Source organism: Cataglyphis hispanica, chromosome 9, assembly GCF_021464435.1.
Source record: "Cataglyphis hispanica isolate Lineage 1 chromosome 9, ULB_Chis1_1.0, whole genome shotgun sequence".
Lineage (NCBI taxonomy): Eukaryota > Metazoa > Arthropoda > Insecta > Hymenoptera > Formicidae > Cataglyphis > Cataglyphis hispanica.
The window spans coordinates 2,708,788-2,725,038 of NC_065962.1; positions in this window are offsets into that span (position 1 = coordinate 2,708,788).

A 16,251-nucleotide genomic window follows, 5' to 3' on the forward strand; every position below is an offset into this window, starting at 1 on the left:
GTAGAAAGTCCATCCGTGGCAGGATGTTGGTTGCCACCAACTCCAGTTTCTGCCACGGAGCAAGGAGAGACCGGTCAACCGCGCCGAGATCCTTCAGGACGCCCCCGATGACGGTGTATAGCATTTGGTCGACCGAGTGACCCGTTGGGACGCCAAGGTGGTGATACAGCTCACCGGATGCAAGGGATCGAACGGGCGATTCCTGGATTCGGAAGGTCGTCGGTAGGACCCCGCTGCCTGCTCCTGCACTGATGTGCAGGGTGGCACATTTAGCGGGGTTGAATCGCAATCCCACCAACGATGCTCCCTCCTCTGCAGCAGCCAGAAGTCTCTGCATTCGCTCAGGCGTATCGGCAATTAATGCAATGTCATCCGCATACGCCAGAATACAGACGCGAGAGCCCAATAGATTATACCCCGCATCAACATTGGTAACTGCACACAGTACCGAGTCGATAGCGAGGTCGAATACAATCGAGCTCAATCTTGCCGAACCCCCGAGCGAACAGGGATTGGGGCAGTGAGTCCGTCGGCGGCGCGAACCTGTGTGGTGCATCCGTCATACATGGATTGCCATATATTGACGATGCCCCTCGGAACGAACGAAAGCGCGGCGGATCACCGCGTGCGGGACCGATCCAAACGCGTTGGATAGGTCCAGCCACGCGACGACCGCCTGCCGCCTTGTCCTCTGTACCTCAGTTAGGATTTCCTGCAGGACAAAGTTGTGCTCATAGCAACCCTCGTCCCGCAGGAATCCCTTCTGGGCCGAACTGAGAATGTTATTATTGATCGTCCAGTCGGTCATACGATCGGCAACGAGCGCCGCGAAAAGTTTGGGGGTCGTGTTTACCAACGCGAGAAGGCGCCAGTTCTCGATATCATCGCGGTTCCCTTTCTTGTACACCAATATGATGTTGGAGGTTTTCCAGGACGCTGGAACTATCTCGTGCTGAATGCGTTATAAAACGCGGTGAGGAGCCGAACACCCGGATCCGCTCCACGGAGGTCACGGTAGGTGATACCGTCAGGCCCCGGCGCAGAATTGGTCATACCGGAGCCGACGGTCCACCTCTAACTCCGTGAAAGCAGGTATTCAAACCCCTCGCCCTCGGCCGGTGGTTAAGTACGCTCCACCACAACGTCCAGCGTGTCCAGGAGTTTGCCGCCGCTATACAGCCGTTCGAAGTACGCCTGGATCCGCTGTTTCGGCAATTGGCACGATTCAACGGGCCCCTGCAGCACTTCTTGGACTACCCTGCGACGGTTCGCCCTGTACAAGGCCTGGAGACGCGTGGCTTCGCGTACCCAGCCCCCGCGTCCTTCTCCCGATTGCTGGGGACCGGCCGGTGCCGACCTCCGACTGTCGCCGTCTCGCGCCGGCACTCCCCTCGCACTCCGACGCGCTCGCGCCCCACGCGACCGATTCGAACGATCACGAACGCCAGGAACACCCCCGCAAACCACACTCGGTGCATCCTCGCCGAAGAAGTTCGCGACCAGGGGCGCCAACTTCTCCAGGTCCGCAATCGAGGCGACGGTTTCCGCCCGCGCCACCAGCCCGTCACGAGTGGCCAAGCGTTCCCACCTGCGTTGCTTTGCAGCAGCCGCAGGGATAGGCATCGGTGGGCCGATCGCGCGGTGCGGCCACACGCCGCGGGCCTCGGGGATGCTCCCCGCTTCCGCCCCTATAGACTGGCGGTGTCTGCTCGTTAGCTCCGGGACCGCCGGTTGCGGGTGCGCCCCGCCGACGACCCATCACCCCGGGGACACTTACTTGGGCACTCGAATGTCCCGCGTTGTCCCGCTCAGCACGCTCTCCCGATGCTTCATCCACGCTGGTCCTCGGACGTGGGATGATCGCGTGCATCTCCCTGATGGAGCAGACAAGGGTTCGCTCCATCAGGACGACCCTACATGGCACACTCTGCACTACGTTTATATTCGCTGGCACTTATGGCGGATGGCCGGGCGTCCGCTGCAACCTCGCCGGCGGCGGACTATCACCATCCAGTCGCCGCTCCACCGGCTCCTCGCTCTTCGCCCCACGGTCCTCCATCATGACCAGAGTCCCCCTCCTCTTCCGATGATGGCGTTGGAGGAGATATCCTTGGCGCCGCTCGAAGGGCCAAATCGAAGACTGAAAAATATTTTGCGCTTCCTAATTGATCTAGTATTTCGACCATATTGGGAAGAGGATATGCATCTCCCACAGTTTTCGTTCAATTTTCTGAAATCGATTACCATCCTTCATTTCTATTGGCCGTCCGCCGTTTGTTTTTTTCGGAACGATCCATAGATGCGCATTATAAGGCGAAGTAGACGAAGTTATTACTTCATCCTCCAGTTATTTAGTTACTTGCTTGTCTATCTCCCTTTTGTGAGCGGGCAGGTATCTATATTGCTTTACGTAGATGGGTACGTTATCCGTAGTCGGAATTGAATGTTTTGCGTAAGTAGTTGATTTTAGTCTATCTCCTGGGAGATGAAAACAATCTTCGTATTCTTTTAATATGGTCTGTACGTGACTTGCTTCTTCGTCATTTAAATGAGACGTATTAATAATAGACTTTAGTCGTTCAAAACGATTTGGGAACTCGGCACTGGTGCCGGACTCATTGAAAAAACAAGAAGTATTTTTATGATAAACTTCTACGGCAGTAGAGTTAACAGATTCAATGAATTCGGACCCCTCACGGTATGAAAAATTAATCGATTGATTCATGCTTGGAAACTCCTCGGAGCATGCAGGATTCGTATATTCAATAAGTTATAAGGGCCTTACAATGAGAATGTAATCTCGGTCAGTCACATTATAGACTTTCATTAGGCCCTTCCCTCGGGAATTCGTGACTAACGCTTGACCCATAAATAAACCTAGTAGGTTCTAACAAAGATATCCTTCTGCCTTTTCAGGGTTCGTTATATTGAAGGACACGGTTACGATAGATTTTGAAGGACTTTTAACTCTGTTTTCCCTATAGAAAGGTACTTGAGTATCGCCGAATATTAAACTTTCCTTACTGTAGTCAATTATGGCGTTGTTATCTTTCAGAAAAGTGGCGCCTAGTATCCTGTCACTGGGTATATTGAAGTCGTTTTTGACGACGTGAAATTTAGTTACTTTATCCATAACCTTGAAAATGACTGATCCTAGAGCTTTTACCGCGTTTTTAGTTATGCTTTTAAAATCTAAGGTGTCCTTTATGTCAATGGAAGTATCTTTTAACATTTTTATCTTTATTAGATTTACAGAGGATCCGGAATCTACTATAAAGTAACAATGAAATGTAACTTCGAAATTTTTACACGTTATTACAACTCTAGATTGATGACCCTTTATTGTGAAATTAGCTCCGATTTCGGCATTAGATATTTGATGATTTTCGGATAAATTTAAGTTTTGATCCTCGCAAGAAATTACAGGCGCGTCAATTTCTTTTACTTCAGGGAATTCGTCGAAATTATTGTCTTCTTTAAAATCATTCAAGTCTCTGTTATGATCGGTTGGGAGTGCGCTTCTACTGGGTGTGCTGTTGTTTGGGCCGTCCCTTGAGTTCCGCCTGCTCGGTAGGCAAGTTTCCTACATGCAGCGATTTCGTGTCCCGGGGTCTTACAATAGCGGCAAACAGTTGGAAAATTTGGTCCTGGTTGACCCGGGATTAGAGGTTTGATTCAAGGTTTTGAAGCAGGAGCATTGTTATTAATATTATTCTTTAAAATTGATTTAGGCTGTTCGGCCTCTTCGCGCTTTACCATTTATGAGTCTGATCTCATTGGAGGAATTGGTTTTGGAAAGTGCCGGCCTTTGCGCTGCTTTTCTATTTCTAAATTATTGGTAATTTTTATGGCCCATTCAATGGCATCGCCTAAAGTGACCGATTAGCGATATTCCATTCGGGTGATTACATCCGACGGTAGTCCGTTAATAAAAGCTTCTAGGACTTCCTCCTCGACTTCGTTATAAAATCCACGAACATAACATCTCCCTTGACGTCGTTGACCATCCAATATGGCTGTTCGCAAGTCTTTGATTCTTCCAACGAATTTCAGAATTGATTCATTCGGTAGTTTATATGCGTTTGCCAACTCGTCTCTATATTGAGCGACTGATTTATGTGGAAAATTGTTTAATTTATCGAGAAGATCTATAACTCGCGTACGTGGTCTCTTCTAATACTTGATACGCTTCTCCATCGATTTTATTTATAACAAATTGTACAAGTTCGGGTTTTGGTACGGAAGGCACTATCATAAGCGCGTTCGCATGCACAGGCAAATTGAAATACTGATATTTTGTAGCCGTCATAATGTGGAATATTAGCAACAACATCCTTTTGTTTTAGAGCGGGCACAGTCATTGGCTGTGCTTCGGGTGGAGGACGATTATTAATATTGTAAGGTCCGCATTCGTCATGGCCAGGTGGCTCATTTGCGCGGTGTTCATTATCGTAAATTTTTTGTTCTAAATAATTAATTTTATCAGGTAAGTGTTGTAGTTTATTTAAATCAAATTGAATATTATTCAAGGTTTGGTATAATGATTGTATATCTATTGACTCCACACGTTCCTCAACGAATTTTGATTTCTTCTCTGTCTCCGCGTCGAGATTTACAGATCCGTGCGATCTGGTTGAGTGGGCAATGATTTTATTTATTAAGAGAAATAATATAAAACAGTATTACTAAAATAGTTAAAATCAAGCAAATGAAAAGTTAATATGAGAATGTTTTGAAATAATGTAGTGGTCTATAAGTTTAAATAATACGATAATGTTTATATATATTAAATAGAATGGTATAATGTAATTATAACTGAAAAATTATTAATTAGGTTTTACGATTTGAGATTTTAAGATTTGATAAAGTTTTGTATTATAGTCCTTATTATAATTCTATAGAATATCAAATTTTTACGGTTTAAATTAAGAAAATTTAAAATTAATACTAATTTAAATTTAAATCTTAAAGTATCGGGAATAAGGTCAGTTAATCTTCTTCTCGAATCGATTAAAACTAAAGTAGTCTCATCTCTCTAAGATTTAGTTTAGAACAAAATGGCGGAATTTTTTATTTTTGAATTTGCTCTAGTTTGTGTATTTATGCTCCGATCGAACTGTAATTTAGAGGTAATGGTATATAACCTTCCATTCGTCGAATGGATATACTTTTAATCCTTCAAGATTATTAACAAAAAACAAAATGGCAGAAAATTCGACTTCTCCGATTCGCCTAAAATTTTCTGTGGACCTTATTTTGGTTGTTTAAAAATTATCTAGAGTACTTTCGACTCAAAAATCTCAAGTATATGAAAAACAATGACGGCCAAAAACCTTATTTTAGTCTAAAATGCCTGGCGCCAAAGTTTCGTTAAGTTTAGAGATAGTAAAGTATTTTTATAAATATCTGGGAATTAATAACAGTATAGTAGTCTTAATATGACTCAAAATATAATATAGGATGTTAATGACTAATTGGTAATGATTTTGTTAATTGCTTATTAATTCAATATGGATAAAATGTAAATATATTTTATGCAATACAGCTTGTCTAAAGATCTATTTAATATAGATATTATTAATATATGTATATAAAAAATTATTTGTTTTTTTTCAATAGGATATAGAACAAAATATGGCAATAATATATATGTAATATTAATTCAATGAGGTAAAACGTTAGTATAGTATATAATGATATATAGCCTGTAAAGGTAAAGTATTATAACATATATGAATATAGACAAATACGTATATATGTAGAATAAAATATGCATGTGTATATATATATATATATATATATATATATATATATATATATATATATATGTATACGAAAAGACAGTTTTCAGGACCTGAAACAACTCTCTTTTTCTCATTTTTTTTGTATAGAATTTGAGGAAATCCTTCACAGAAACTAATACAGCTCGAAAATTTTAAAAATAATTATTTTTCAGATATAAAGAATGATATATTGTAAGACAATTTCAAAGACCAACATATTTTTGATTATATACAATAAAATACATTAATTTAATCAGTTGTTTTTTTAGATATGTTATATATAAGTAATAAAACACTATATTTATGTCTTTTCAGATTGAAAATTCAAATAATTGAATCAATTTACCCTATGTCCTGAAATAAACCTTTCAATAAAATAATATGTTCATAGAGGGGCATTTTTCAGGTCGTTTATAATTTTATGTTTAAAACGTAAAATTATATAATATTTTATAATTTTTCAATTTTAAATAGAAAGAAATGAAATTCACAATACGAATTTATATTATTTTATATTAATAAATAAACTAAAAACAGAATTATATATCAAAATATTGCTACCTGAAAATTGCCTTTTAAATACTTATTATATCAACAAATAAGCGGTTTTCAGGACCATTGATTTTTCGCACAAATATATTACATAAACATATACAATTATTTGGTTATTTTCATTTGCCTATGTATAAAATTAATAAAATGTGATTAATGGAAACATACATGCATATTAAATTTCAAATAATTGAATCAATTTACCATATGTTTTGAAATAAACCTCTCAATAAAATATATGTTCATAGAAGGGCATTTTTCAGGTCGTTTATAATTTTATGTTTAAAATATAAAATTATATGTTGCGACGACTTTTCCCTTCGCGAGCTCGGAGCGGGTCTGCCGTCGCGATCTCTCCGTCGCGCAGATGTTCTGTTGCGCCGGCGAACGGGAGTACGATTCGCCAGTCGGGAAATACGGGAAAAGTGGATCGTCAGCAAAAACACAAAGAATCGAGAAATGGTTATTATTGAGATTATAAAAGGTAAAATAAAATGAAGGGATTAGAATCAATTTAATGTAGCATTATTAACTGAAAATCCTCCTCAAATTCATTGAACTATTAGATTTCCGATATAAGGAACTGTAGAAACAAGATTTTTTAATTACAGTTGCTCCTCAGAATGATATTTGTCCTCAAGGAAGTACATAACCAAGGAAGGCTGTAACTATAGATAAAAGATAAATTGATACACCAATTAATCATGTATTTTTTAACTTATAAGTATTGTAATATAATCCTCGTCTAATATGTAAGTATATACAAATAAAGAATATTGATGCTCCATTAATGTGAATATTATGAATTAATCGTCCTAATTTTACATTTTGAATAATATGAATAATTCTGGAAAGAGCTATTATAGTATTAGAATAATAATGTATGGACGAGAAAAATCCTCTAATAATTTGAATAATTAAGAATATTCCTAATAGAGATCCAAAATTTCTTCAATAAGAAATATTTACAGGTGTAGGAAGATTTAAAAGTGATATTTTAATTAAATTTAATAAATTTTTATTCATAAATAATTAAATTTTTTATTAAAGAAATAAATAAATTAATTTTTCGTAAGGAGATGGATTTTAAGTGAGCAAATTTTAATAATAGAAAAGGGAGTAATTAGTAGATAAAATATAGAAGCAATGGTGATGTTATTAAAAGGATATTCATATAGATTTAAAATATTTTATAAGTTTATTTCATTTATATTTATAAATTGGTTAGTTTCGGAATAATTATATTTTATTGTGTAAGAATGAAAATTATAATTAGATTTTCAATTAAAAAAAGGTTATTAAGTTGATAATAAAGGATATAAATAAGAATTTATTAAATTTAAAATTAATGTGTTCATTGGAAATTAATCTAGAAAAATAAAGAAAGATAATTAATAAGCCTCTAATTGTAATTAAAAATAATATAATAGAATATAAATAATTTGATTTTCACATTGATAATTTTAGGCAAACATATGATCTATAAATTAATAAAATAATTATTATAATAATTGGATGAATAATTGAAATATTAGATATTAAAATAAATATAATTCTAAAAATAATTATTAAAATAAATATGTTTATAAAGAATAATTCATTGTTCATAAAATTTTTGATTATTAATTATTAGATTAAATAAACAAATTTTAATTTAAATAATGAGAAAAATAAGGAATATGAGGATGACGTGATGCATCGAGATGTTAAAGAGAGAGAGAGAGAGAGAGAGAGAGAGAGAGAGAGAAGAGGTGGTTATATAAAAAATATTTTTCAAGAAATAGTTTAATAAGAACATTAATTTTGGAGGTTATAGGTATAATTTGATAATAATTATTTTTTTGAATAATATATATATGTATATGTATTTATAAAATTAAATTAATTTATTTTTAATTTACAATATTGATGTTTTTATTAAACTATATAAATTTTGATTTAAAATATAAGTAAAGTAATAATAATTAGTTAATAAAATAGTAGAAAAAAGGTAAATTAAATAAAGAATTTAAGGAAATTTAATTAATGTTGATATTTTAATTTTTGGATATTTGTATATAACTATTTTAATTATATTAATTTTTATATATAAGTTTATATTGGTGGTATTAATAGTTTTTTATATTTATTTAAGGAATTAGGCAAAATAAATTTATTGTTAAAAATAATAAATGTAAAGTTCATCTGTTTAATAAAAACATAGTTTTATGTTATTAATATAAGATTTGTTCTGCTCAATTATTATATAATTAAGCTTATTTCATTTATATTTATAAAATAGTTTCAGAATAGTTAAATTTTATAATATAAGAGTAAAAATTATAATTATTAGAGTTTATTCAGTTGTAAAAAAGACTATTAAGTTAATAATAAATGATATAAATAGAAATTTATTAAATTTAAAATTAATTTGTTCATTAGAAATTAATCTAGAAAAATAAAGAAAAATAATTAATAAGCCTCTAATTATAATTAGAAATAATATAATAGAATATAAATAATTTGATTTTCATATCGATAATTTTAGGCAAATGAATGATCTATAAATTAATAAGATAATTATTATAATAATTGGGTGGATAGCTGAAATATTAGATATTAATATTAAATATATAATTCTAAAAATAATTAGTAAAATTAATATGTTTGAAAATAATAATTCTTTATTCATAAAATTGTTTGTATTAGGTAAGAGATAATATATATATATATATATATATATATATATATATATATATATATGTATATGTTATATATATGTATATGTATATAGGTAATAAATTAAATAAAAAAATTATAATTTGAATAACAAAAATAAAGGTAATAAATTAATAAAAAGATTATAATATATTTTAAAAAGTTGTATGTATGTAAAGAAAGAAGTGTGGATAGAAATATCAAGAAATAGTTTAAATTAGAACATTAATTTTGGAGATTAAAGGTATGATTTAATAATAATTATTTTTTTTACTTATATTTTAATTAAAAATTTATTACATTTATAAAATTAAATTAATTTATTTTTAATTTACAAAATTAATGTTTTTATTTTAAACTATATGAATTTAATTTTAAATAAAATAAAGTGGTTTATAGAAATTAGTTAATTTAAATAATTAATTAATAAAATAATTATTAAGAAAATTTTAAGTTAAAAATAATTAATTTAATAAAAATTAATTAATATTGATATTTAAATTTTTAGATATTTATATATAATTATTTTAATTTTATTAATTTTTATATATAAGTTTATACTGGTAGTATTAATATTTAGTAGTAGAGTTAATAATTTTAAATATTTCTTTTATTATATATATGGTTTTTAGTATAATAAATATGGAAATGTATATAATTTATTATTTAGTGTTTAGAGTTTGTGGGGGTGTTTTAGGTTTGACATTGTTAGTATTAGTTGTTCGATTTCATGGAAATGAATTATACTATTTATTTAATATTAGAAAGTTTTAGATTTGGAAAGTTTAAATTAACTGGAAAGGTTGATATTAAATTTTATTATTAATTAAAATTATTAATAATTTTAATTTATTATTAATTACAAGAAATTAAATAATTTGAAAAATTTTAATAAGAGGCAGAGAATATTTATGATAAAAATTTTTTTTATAGTTATATTTATATTATTTATGTTAATAATAAAAAATTTAAAAGTTATATTTTATTATAATATTTGTTTTTTAATAAGATTACTTTTTTTTTATTTAAATTTACATTTAAAGATTTAATTTGAATTGATATTAGAATATTATTGGGATATGATTTTTTTTCTTATTATTTATTAATTTTAAGAATATGAGTATTGGGATTGATATTTTTAGTAATTCAGTGTAGGAGGGAAAGTTCATATAAAGATAGGCAAAAAGAATCAAAAAAAATTTTAATATTTTTAGTAATGTTATTAATTTTAATTATATTTTTTTCTTCCATAAATTTGATTGTATTTTATTTAATGTTTGAATTGAGATTAATTCCAACATTTATTATTACTGTTTATTGAGGAATGAATTTTGAACGTCTAAAAGCTTCTTATTATTCGTTAATATATACAATATTTATTTCATTACTATTATTAATTTATATTATTGAATTATTAAAATATAATGGTTCATTAGATATAAATTTAATAATAATAATAATAATAACATATAAACTAGGATTTTGGGATTATTTAATTTTATTTATAGCATTTTTTATTAAATTACCTATGTACGTATTTCATGTGTGATTACCTAAAGCTCATGTTGAAGCCCCTGTTTATGGGTCTATAATTTTAGCTTCAATTTTATTAAAATTGGGAAGATATGGTATTTTGCGATTTATTGAAATATTTTATACTCAGAGAATTAAGTATAACTATTTTATAATTAGTGTAGGAATTGTCGGAGGTTTATTTGTAAGATTAATTACTTTAGTTCAAGTAGATATAAAAAGACTTGTAGCTTATTCGTCAGTCGTTCATATAAATGTTTTAATATGTTCAATATTGACTTTAATAAAAATAGGAGTTATTAGAGCATATATTTTAATAATTTCTCATGGATTATGTTCTTCAGGATTATTTTTTATAGTAAATTTATATTATGAACGTAGAGGCAGACGATTGATATTTTTTAATAAAGGAATAATAAATAACTTACCTTCTTTAAAAATATGATTTTTTTTATGTGCTGCAAATTTTTCATTTCCATTTTCTTTAAATTTTATTAGAGAAATTTTTATAATTGTAACATTAGTTAGGTGGGAGATTTTTTTGATACTTTATTTAATATTGATTTGTTTTTTTAGAAGAGCTTATTCTTTATATTTATATTCTTATATTCAGCACGGGTTAAATTATTTTGAGGAAAAGTTATTTTCTATCAATTTAAAAGATTATGTTATTTTAATAATTCATGTTTGACCTTTAATTTTATTAATTTTAAATTTAGGGTTGATGTATTAATAATTATAAGTACAATTAAGCCTAGGTAGTTTATAAAAATAAAATATTAATTTGTGGGATTAAAGAAATAATTTTTATTGTTATCTTAAGTAATTTTTAATTTGTTGATTTATTCGTTTATAATATTAATAAGATTTATTGTATTTATATTTGTGAGATTTTATTTATATATAATTGACTTGGGGATTATTATAGAATGATTATTGTTTTCATATAATTCTATTAATATAGAATTTTTTATAATAATTGATTGAATTTCCTGTTTATTTATTAGGGTAGTGATATTAATTTCATCAATAATTATATTATATAGAATAATTTATGTAGGAGAAGAAAAATTTATTAATCGATTTGTAATTATGGTGATTTTATTTATTTTTTCTATAATTTTAATAATTATTAGGCCATATTTGGTTAGAATTTTATTTGGATGAGATGGATTAGGATTAACTTCATATTGTTTAATAATTTATTATCATAATTATATTAGGTATAATTCAGGTATAGTAACGGTTTTATGTAATCGAATTGGAGATATTGGATTATTATTATTTATTAGAATAATATTTATTTATGGAAGTTGAAGAACTTATTTTATAAATTCTCAATCAATAAAGTTAATTTTAATAATAATTTTACTTGCGGCAATTACTAAAAAAAGAGCTCAGATTCCTTTTTCAGTTTGATTACCTTTAGCAGCTCCTACTCCTGTATCGCATTATCGGCTGTATCGGCATTAGTTCATTCTTCAACTTTAGTAACTGCTGGAGTTTATTTATTAATTCGATTTAATAAAGTTTTAATCAGAAGGGTAATAGATAAAATTTTATTGTATTTATCAATTTTTACAATATTTATATCTGGGTTAATAGCAAATTTTGAAAATGACTTAAAACAGATTATTGCTTTATCTACATTAAGACAATTGGGATTAATAATGATAATTTTAAGATTAGGATTAAATTTTTTAGCCTTTTCTCATTTACTAACTCATGCAATTTTTAAATCTTTATTATTTATATGTGCAGGGATTATAATTCACTTAATGAATAATAATCAAGATATTCGATTTTGTGGAAAAATAAATGAATATATTCCTTTTACTATAAGTTTTTATATTTCAAGATTAGCATTAAATAGGATTTCCATTTTTGGCAGGATTTTATTCAAAAGATTTAATTATAGAGTCTATTTATATAATAAATATAAATGTATTTTTATTAATTATAAGAATATTATCACTTTCTTTTACAGTATCTTATTCAGTGCATTTATTTTATTATATTTATTTTGGTGAAGAAAGTAGAAGAAGATTTTATTATTATAAAGAAGATAAATTAATGAATTTTTCTAAAATTATTTTAATAACATTAAGATTAATTAGTGGATCATTATTAATTTGAATCTTTTTTTGATAATTAGTTTATATTAATAGATATTGATGTATAAATAATAGCTCTGACAATACAGAATACACTAGAAATATTAATACCAAAAATAGTATAGGCACTATACGGAAGCTCAAGTATATGATTTTTAAATCTTCAATTGGCGAGGTGTTTTCAGAAGTTGTATTGAAGACTTCGTCAGAAGTTTCTGAGCAGATGGTAACTTCGAACTTATCTATCCCGTCTATTATGTCTATTACGGCAAGACAATATGATGACAATTTGGCAAATATTTTATAATTAGATAAATAGAGAGAACCATTGGTAAGAAACTTATAATCATACTGATAACCATCGGGAAGCAGGAAACGATCTTTATCCTGGCACGGATCGTGGACGACCAGCCGAAACAATTCATTTACTGTCTTGTTTATATTCTTTAATGAATTATTTATATATTCATACACATTTGGGAAGAAATATTTATTTTTTTCCGAGATGCATTTTTCATTTAGGCGATTGCCAAGAGGACAACAAAGCTGAATGCAAGTAATATTGTAACACATTTCATATGGAGTAATGTTATTTATATTACTATCTATATTAGAATTTTCAAAAAATTTGTGCGACATAGAATTATTTTTGTTTTCAATTCTCATCAAGTTTTCATAACTATCCTGTGACATGAAGTTTTTTTTACGGTAGACATTTGATGAATTCGTATGAGGTTCCACCGATGTTTGATTATCTTCATGGTTCTGCGTACCGAGTTTGTACAGTATCGAATCATCATCCTCGCGATCGTTGCTCGTGGAAGTGTGAGATTCATATTGTATATTTTCGTATTGCGTATTCTTGGTAAACTTTTCGTACAAATCATACAACAGTGTTTTCATTTCGTCACCATAGTTTGTTGTAGAATCCGTATCCATCTCATATCGTATTGTCAAATTATTATTTTTCTTTTCATTGCTCATGGAATTTTGCTGAGATTTCGATGATAAAGCAATAAAAAGAAGAAGCGCGCAATACCCAAACACGAAATTTTTTCCACACATCGCCTTTTTGACAATTTCTCGTCAAATTTATACCTGAAAAATACGTAAGTATTTGATTCACTTTTATGATAATTTCATAGTCAGATATCCAATTGTGGTGATATGCAAACTGCGGCTTAAAAAATACACTAATACAAGGTGTTTCAGAAATAAACTTGTTTGATTGTGATCAAACTTTAAGAATTTAATTTATGTACTATAAGGATAAAAAGATTCTCATTTATGATACTCCTGTTGCTATTGTGGAAGTACTCCAAAATCGTATTATCGCTTCGTATGACAAAATACGAAATATTCCAGGAATTTTTAAATTGTCTTCGACAATCCATGTGACATTGATGCAAGGCATGCATTAATACTGAAAGAAATAATTTCCAGCAATTTCTGTAATGCAATGTTCTTACAGTTTAAATGTTCTAAAGTCTGTTAAATGTTTATAATTTGCAAAGAAAGCGTTTCCGAACCCATATTTATATAACTTCTTTTTATTTTTATAATAAGTACATGCTTTTACAGTTTGAGCATTTATTTCGGAAACGCTCTATATACATATATAAGATAAATCGTTTTATTCACTATATACAAATATATCGAAAAATAAGATATGGAAAAATGTTTTAGACAAAAGTTGCTTCTTTGAAGGGGCTACATAATGAAAATGGACTTGACTTTGAAAGACTTTTTCAAGGCCAGATCAATGTGATCGATGTTTTCTTAAACGGAATTCCTCATTTTTTATTACATATTCTTATAGCTCTTGTCGAGACATTTTCAAAACATTATTATAACGTACTTTTTTATTAAATAATTTTTGGGATATTTTATATTTTAATATAAATTAATATTTTATATCTTATATTGGACATATTTTGATATAAAATATGAAATATCTCGTAAAATATTTAATTTTTGATAATCTTATTGTAATATCAATTAACAAGTAATAATGAAAGTCAATTGAAGCACGTAGTAATTGGGGCAAATAAATTATGTTAAAACTTGAAAAATACATAAAATCAAAAGTTTTGGCCCATTTCAGGCCCTTCTTAATGAATCGAATTAGATTTACGAAAAATAACAAACACTATAAGAATCCGGCGCGTCTCGTGATAGGATAATAACATAGGTGCAAAAATAAACACGAATACATTAAACAATATGTATTCAATATGAACATGAATCTTATTCTAAGTAAGACTATCACAGCGACGGTCGTACCTGTTAAACTCAATCATCTCGCATACTGACTTTGCTTTCGTAGCGATATTGATGATAATAATGGTGTCCAATAAAAAGTCGTTCTCATATCAACCGGTTAAAATTTATTACCTTAATTTATTACATACCGGATAATATTTATTTTTTTGGCGCAATTTTCTGATATCATTATTTTTGTAGAAAATTTAAATAATTATTTTATACAAAAATATTTTTATTTAAATATAATATTTTTTTACATAGCGCGTGTACTTGGCGTTTTTTTTATCTTTTTTTAAAAAGATAATTTTTTTAGATATCATTCTTTTTTTATCAAAATACGACAGTTTTTTTGCATATTATAGATAACCAAAATTTTTAAATTTCTTATTTACTTTTAATCTAAGAATAACGGATAATTACAAATTAGTGTATCAGAAATATACATTACTATTTACAATCTATATTTATAAATTTTTTGATAAATAATTGTTATACATGTAGTTTTATTAATTATATAAATAAGACAGAAAGATCTGAGTTTTATAATTGTATTTTGAATAGTAAGGATATATTTTTTATAGTTCATGAATAATGCAGGTCGTGAAACGTTGTTCACGAAATTGCTGATACATTACGAGACATGTGGTACTTTTATGTGGGACTGGTAGAAATACAATTATTAAATATTAATCACAAGTTTGATATTACAAAAATATATTTCTAATAAAAATTTCTAATAAAAATTCTTCTATATAACTATTGCTTTATTTCATAATATCCAATATATATTATTTATTAGCTATCTTTTGTAAAAATATTATATAAACATCTTCATATAAACATCTTTTGCTCAATATCAACTTCGATCCAATATTAGATGTTCCTTCTCTATATATACTCATATAATGATCTTTATCAATACATGAACCATGATAAAGTATAGCATTCAACGTTTTATAAAAATGTCCAGCTAGTAATACTTTAGTTGTTGGAACAGATCATAAGTTAAATTTTTGTGCTTTCATTAATTTATCATCTTGTGATGAAAATAGTACTAAATGAAGCACAACTATCTCTCTTGTTAACGTTATTTCATTTTTCAATATAAAATCATTTCCAGAAATATAAAGCTATTATAAATACTTGATTTTTCAGTTTTTTTAATTGATTTAACCGTACCCAAAATTGGCCAAAAAAAACTTGATGTGCTTTTGTTGCAGCAATTATAATTATGTTGCATAAAAAATATTTCTTATGCAAGTTACTAACAATTGTTGCAAGTTACTACCAATCAGGTTTGAAAATTA